This window comes from Stomoxys calcitrans, chromosome 3, assembly GCF_963082655.1.
Source record: "Stomoxys calcitrans chromosome 3, idStoCalc2.1, whole genome shotgun sequence".
NCBI lineage: Eukaryota > Metazoa > Arthropoda > Insecta > Diptera > Muscidae > Stomoxys > Stomoxys calcitrans.
In genome coordinates, this window is record NC_081554.1 from 91,940,934 (window position 1) to 91,947,961 (window position 7,028).

Below are 7,028 nucleotides of genomic sequence, written 5' to 3' on the forward strand. Positions count from 1 at the left end.
TTTCACTTCGTGGATTTGTTTATGTTAAACGTACTGGAACAGATCCTCCTACTCTAATAGAGAATAACGAGCAGTTAACACAACTTTTTCGAGAAACACCAGATCGCACCATCAACGATAACTGAAATGAATCTTGCAATATCTTATAATAAGTCCCAATTAGTTTTGTTAATTTTATGTTTCTTCTTGTTATTAAGAATTTTTTATTATACTCAAAAATTTTATATGTGTTGTACAACTATATTTATTAATGCTAACTTTAATAGAGCTCATAACTACGAAGAACAAATATATACATTACCAGCATTGCTTATCCAATTGACTTGTGATGCCAAGTAATACTGCTTATGGTTCCAGAGATAATCTAAACTGTATGATTAGAATTCTTAAAAACCAGAAATCAGGATTAACGATTGTCCACATCAATGCCCAAAGTCTAAATAATAAATTAGATGAACTTCGTGATATATTTGTTAACTCTGATATAGATATAATATGTATATCCGAAACCTGGTTCCATCCTGAAATATCTGACAATTTGTACTCTTTACCGGGATATAAAGTTTTGAGAGCTGATAGGCACTCCCATGCTGGTGGAGTTGCAATATATTTAAAAAACTGTATCCACGGTACTATAAAACTGAAGTCTGAGCAAGGCAACTGTATTGAATACCTCTTTGTTGAAATAACTGGCATTTCTAACTCGTCAATGCTTATTGGATGTGTATATAGGCCCAACAGCAGCACACCGTTTGACATGCTGATATCGTGCCTTGAAAGAATATCATTACGATATAATGATATTGTTATTGCGGGAGATTTTAACAGCAATATTTTAATTGAAACGCAATTTTCTGATGCTATGGAACTTCTTGATCTGGTACCTACTAACCGCTCTGTTCCAACCCATTTTACTAATCATTCGTCTACTCTTTTGGACATTTTCTTTGTGAACTGTGAGTCAAAGGTTCTTTTATATGACCAAATTGCTGCACCGGCTTTTTCTAAACATGACTTGATATTTCTTGTGTATGACTATCACATAAATCAACAAGACGAGGCAATTACATTCCGTGATTTTAAAAAACTGAACTATAATCTTCTTAATAGCCTTACTGATAATGTCGAATGGGATTCTATATATCAGTTAAATTCTGTGGATGACCAAACAGCATTTTTGCAGCATTATATTAGCTTAATATATAGTCAATGTGTTCCTGAAAAAACCATTACCATAAAAAATCAGCAACCCCCATGGTTTAATGAACAGCTACGTGCACTAATCGATGAAAGAAATATTGCATACAAACGATGGAAACGATACAGAACAACACAACTGCATGTTGGGAAAAGCATAAACGAGGCCAAAACGCTATTCTTTCGGAAAAAATTTCTGAATGCTGTTAACAGCAGATCTAAATGGAAGGAAATTCGTAAAATTGGCATAGGAGCGAAAACAAACACCAACTTTCCGCTCAATCTAAACATCAATGAACTGAATGAGCATTTTGTATCTGTTTGCTCTATATGTCCCCATGAAAATATATATGAAAATATGAACACTGTACAAGTGGAAAATCCATTTTCCTTTTGCTGTGTAGACCAAACTGACGTTTTGAACAGCATACTCTCAATAAAATCTGATGCAACTGGAACTGACGGAATAAATCCAAGATTTATCAAAATTATCATGCCAAAATTGCTGCCATATGTAACATATATTTTCAATACTGTTCTGACCAAGTCCACCTTTCCGCATGAATGGAAGCTCGCTAAAATCATACCGACTAGAAAATCGAATAATGAATACCGCCCCATTGCAATCTTACCGTTCTTATCCAAAGCGCTAGAATGCATAATGGCGAATCAAATCGAACAATTCCTGTGCACTCAAAATCTATTATCAGAATGGCAATCTGGTTTTAGAAAAAAGAGAAGTTGCACATCTGTCTTAATAGACGTTGTTGAAAATATTAGACAAAATATGGACAACAAGATGGTATCTTTTCTCCTTCTATTGGATCACAGTAAAGCATTTGATACTGTAAACCATCAAATTCTTGTAGTCAAGCTCTCAAAACTATTTAATTTTTCCCGAACTGCCTGTCAACTGATATCATCGTACCTGTCTCAAAGATCTCAGTCCGTATATTGTAATGATATCTGGTCAAATACGCTTCATGTTCCAAATGGTGTGCCCCAAGGCTCAATCCTGGGCCCATTGTTATTCACCATGTACATTAATGATCTGCCCGATGTACCTTTAACATGTAAGATACAAATGTATGCTGATGACGTTCAACTGTATACCTGCACGAAACTGAATGACTTTCAAACATGTATTTCTAATGTAAATAATGATTTGAATTTAATATATTGTTGGGCTGTTAATAATGCCTTACGTTTAAATCCTACCAAATCTAAGCTGATCATCATACACAAAAGAAGTGTAACAATCCCTGACCAAGTTGAAGTAAAGATTGAGAACACGATTGTAAACCGTGTTCAAGCAGCAACAAACTTGGGTTTAACATTCAACTCTACCTTAACTTGGACGAATCATATAAATGCAGCTGTGGGAAAAGTTCGTGGTATGCTGCGGAATATGTGGGCAGCTCGTCTGTCAACTCCTTTCGAAATTCGTATGCTACTTGCTAAATCTTACTTAATCCCAACTCTTCTATATAATTGTGAATTATTTGCAAGTTGCAGTGCTGATGACAATAGGAAAATCAAAGTTGCCTACAATGATATTGCACGATATGTATACAACAGACCACGGTATGACCACATATCACAATTTGCTTATCAGATTTTTGATCTTTCAGTTGAAAATTTACTAAATGTTAAATGCTTGCAATTACTACATAAGGTTATTTATAACAAAGAACCTGAATATCTTTACAAACACCTACAATTTGCTAGATCAAATCGAGGGCGCAAACTGATTCAACCTAGATTTGAATCTCAAATCACTGAAAGGCAATTTATTGTAAACAGTATTCGTCTCTGGAACACCCTCCCATCATATATACAACTCATAAGCAATGCTATTGAATTCAAAAAGGAGCTACATGATTATTATAAGTAGAAATTGTATGTAGTCTAGTAGTATAAGTTATAATTAAATTATTTATTTATTTTTTTATAAGTTATAGTTTATAATGGAATTAATTGATGAAACTGCACTGTTGTGAACCAGCACAGTAAAATATAAGATATAATCTTGTTGTGCTTGGTGTTAAATAAATGAAATGAAAATGAAATGAAACATTATTTAATTAAGACATTATCAATATTAAGATTATTTAAATATTTTTCTGTAAAGCTTTTTTAAATGAATTTGCGTTGCAAATAGATTGTATTGACAAGGGTAGTGAGTTCCATAGGCGGATCGCATTTGTTAGATATTGCCATTGTGATATCAAAAGGCGATATCGAGGCATCACCAATAGTATCCTTCTGTTTGTTCTCCCAAACTGCAGCTTTTGGTACAGGTATTCTGGACATTTTTCATAAATGATTTTATGCAATAGTAACAGATTTTTTATATCTAGAAAATCGCCAAATTTCATATTGCATATGCTTTTTTCATAGGGTGAACAGCTCTCGTATCGATTTAGGCCATGAACATATCTTATTATTGCATTGTGAGCTGTCTCCAGTCGTCTAGTGCTCCTAGAGTCACATTTACTAAACAGTTCACTTCCATAGCAGAGCACAGGCAGTAAGTACGTTTTAGCCAAAAGGAGGCGAATGTGTTTTGGCGTAAACGATTGTGTTTGGTACAGTGTTCTTAGCATACCAAATATTTTTCCAGTAGTCGCAACTATGTGATCGGTCCATGTCAGTGAGTTATTGAAAGTTATACCAAGATTTTTAGCCTTTTCGACTAGCTGTATGTGTTGCTCACCAATTAATATATGTTCTTCAGTAATAATATTATGGTTGCGATTTGAAATTAAGATGCAGTTTGATTTTTTAGGGTTTATGTTAAGATAGTTGGCATAAGCCCAGTTGGAAATAATGCCCAAATCTTCATTTATTTTTAAAAAACCTTGACGTATTTCAGGTTTAGCAAAACTCAGATAGAGCTGGACATCATCAGCGTATATATGTATAGAGGAGTATCTGAGCCGTGGTGGTAGGTCATTTATGTACATCGAGAAAAGCAGTGGTCCCAAAATCGAACCCTGCGGTACACCCTTATTCAATTGAAGAGATTTGGACATTATATCCTTGATTACAACCGACTGAGTTCTTTGGCAGAGATAGTTTTTAACTAACAACACAGCAGATGCAGAAAAATTAAAATAGTGCTTCAGTTTCAAGCACAACAGCTCATGGTTAACACAGTCAAAAGCTTTTGAGTGATCCAACAGTACTAGGCAAGTAGCCAGTCCATCATCAATATTTGACCTAATATCTTCGGTAACATCGATTAAAGCAGTAACACAGCTGTGTCTTGGCCTAAAGCCAGACTGTTTGCTGGATAAGAGGCGATGCTCGTTTAAGTATGCGCTTATTTGCTTGTGAATTATCTTTTCAAAAGCTTTTGAGAAGAAAGGCAGAATTGATATGGGACGATATTCATTTCCATTTTTCGATTTTGGCACAGGTATAACTTTTGAATGTTTCCATGTGGTCGGATATTTGCCAGTTGTTAGAATTGTGTTGAAGAAGTATGTGATATACGACAGTGTGTATGGTAAGGTGGATTTTATGAATTTTGGGTGTAGGTTATCCAAACCAACTGCATTTGATTTTATACTCATGCAACCCTCATAACATCAATGGGCCGAATACATGCAAATTCAAAAGTTGTAAAGTCAGGAAATGCTGGTGTGTTTGATATGACATTTTCTGGGTTTGTTTCTATATTATTATCTTCAAGATATGTTGTGCTGTTTAGGAAAGATGCCTTCAGTTCATCAGGATTTGCATCAATTTCAACTATAGGAGTGGACCCGACACCAATTTCTCGTATTGTTTTCCACTTTTTTTTTTGGAATCGGTAGCCTGGCGGAATTTGTTGGCGTAATAGCCAGCTTTTGCGCGATTAATTGTTTTATTTACATCAGTTCTGAGTGTTCGGTATTCTTCATGGAGCATTGGGCATTTAAAACGTTTCCATCGTCTGTAAGCCAAATCTCTCTTGTCAATTAATTTTTTAATTGACTCACTAAACCAACAGTTCTGAGCTTTTCGAGGACGTGGTGTGCAAATAGGTACGGTGCAGTCAAGAAGATACAATAATTTTTCACTAAGAAACGTTAACTGATCATCAGTAGAATAAATGTCATATATCTTACTCCAATCAATGTTGTGTATTTCAGAAGCAAGTGTATCATAATTTATTTTATTAAAGTTAAAATAACTTGTCTGTTTTTGTTCTGGTGTGTGCACAGCATCATATGTCAGAAATATGAGATCATGCTTAGAAAAACAGGGCATACTAAGCTGATCGTATAGTAGAACATTATCAGATTTTGAAACAAGAAATATGTCAATCAGGCTGTTCGAAGTTGTTGTATAGTGAATTGGTATTGTAGTATTTACCCCATACAATCCCATGGAGTTAAACGACTCAATAAGTGTTTTTTCCTTTAAAAGGTTAGAATTGAGATCGCCGGCTATTATAACATCATCGTAGTGCACAGAAATATCAAGGATAGTGTCGAAAATACATTCATACGGTATATGACAATTTGGTCTATATGCACAACCCAATAGAATTTTACGGGTATTAATAACAAGCTCGACAAAGATTGATTCAATTTTCTCATTTTGTTCAGATTTAAAAATTACTTTGCAGGGTAAGTTATTCTTTACATATAACGCCACACCACCTCCAAGGGAGCTTCGATCATTTCTATATACATTATATCCTTCAACACTTATTATGCTGTGATAGTAGAAACAAGGTCCTCATGTCACTTGTCGGCAGCACGTGAGGTGCTGAAAAAGAAACCTTGTTGACAACGTACAAAGCAATTGGCCGGTCTGTCGTAAGTTATGGAACACCAGTGGGGTGCCGTCAGCTTTGTGGCACGCAGCGGAATAATATACAGATCTGTCAGAATATCGCCCTTCGAATTGCGACGGGCCGTCTCCTCAGTTCTCACTTGGACCACCTCTATCAAGAGACAAAAATCCTTCCCGTGCGAAGACATAACTTTATGCTGTTTAAGCAATACCTTCTGACCTATTATCGCAGAAACCAGCCGAATCATCATCTTGTGGATAGGTATTCACCGCTCAGAAGCCTTAAAGTAGATCAACATGATGTAGAGCGTGAGGTCCAGCGCTACAAGAGAGAACCTCTAGATAAAGCGGACCTAGACAACATTCATGCAGACGCGGTAGCAGATGCGGTGAATAGCTATCGGGTGAATGTGGACCTTGGACAACGACCGCCTCCCATTGCACCTGAGGAAATTGACATCCCCCTGCAAACCAGAGTAGTTCTGGCCTAATTACGTTCCGGCAGATGTAGCCGCCTCAATTCCTACAGAGCAAGAATTGATGCCAACGTTCAGGATGAATGACCTGATTGTAGTCAGGGACCACACGTCATCTGTTTAACTGACAGAGATCCAGAGCCATATGGACGCACCCCATTTTAGTCCCTGAGTTCCTGGATCTGGACCTGACACTCAATAGAATCAAGCAGACAAAAGATAAAACACAACACACTGCTACAACAACAATGAATGGCGCGACACGTATAGCTGTGAGCAACACACAGGCTGGAACGGTGAGGTACGATCTGTGTGGTGTTGATTACTGTCACGAGAAGCTTACCTACGTCCACAGAAAGCGGATAGTGGTGCAACGGCAGTCGCGGACAATCTAGCGAACTCTCAATGAGAGGTCGGGCGGCACCGGCTCACAAATGCAGCCAACGCTAGCAAAAGAATGACATTGCTGAAATGAGGTTTCGTTTATATTTTCTACACAAGTGAAACACATTCTATGAATTAGGCTGTTTGGATTTGAAGGTATGGAATATAAAAAAAACGGAACAC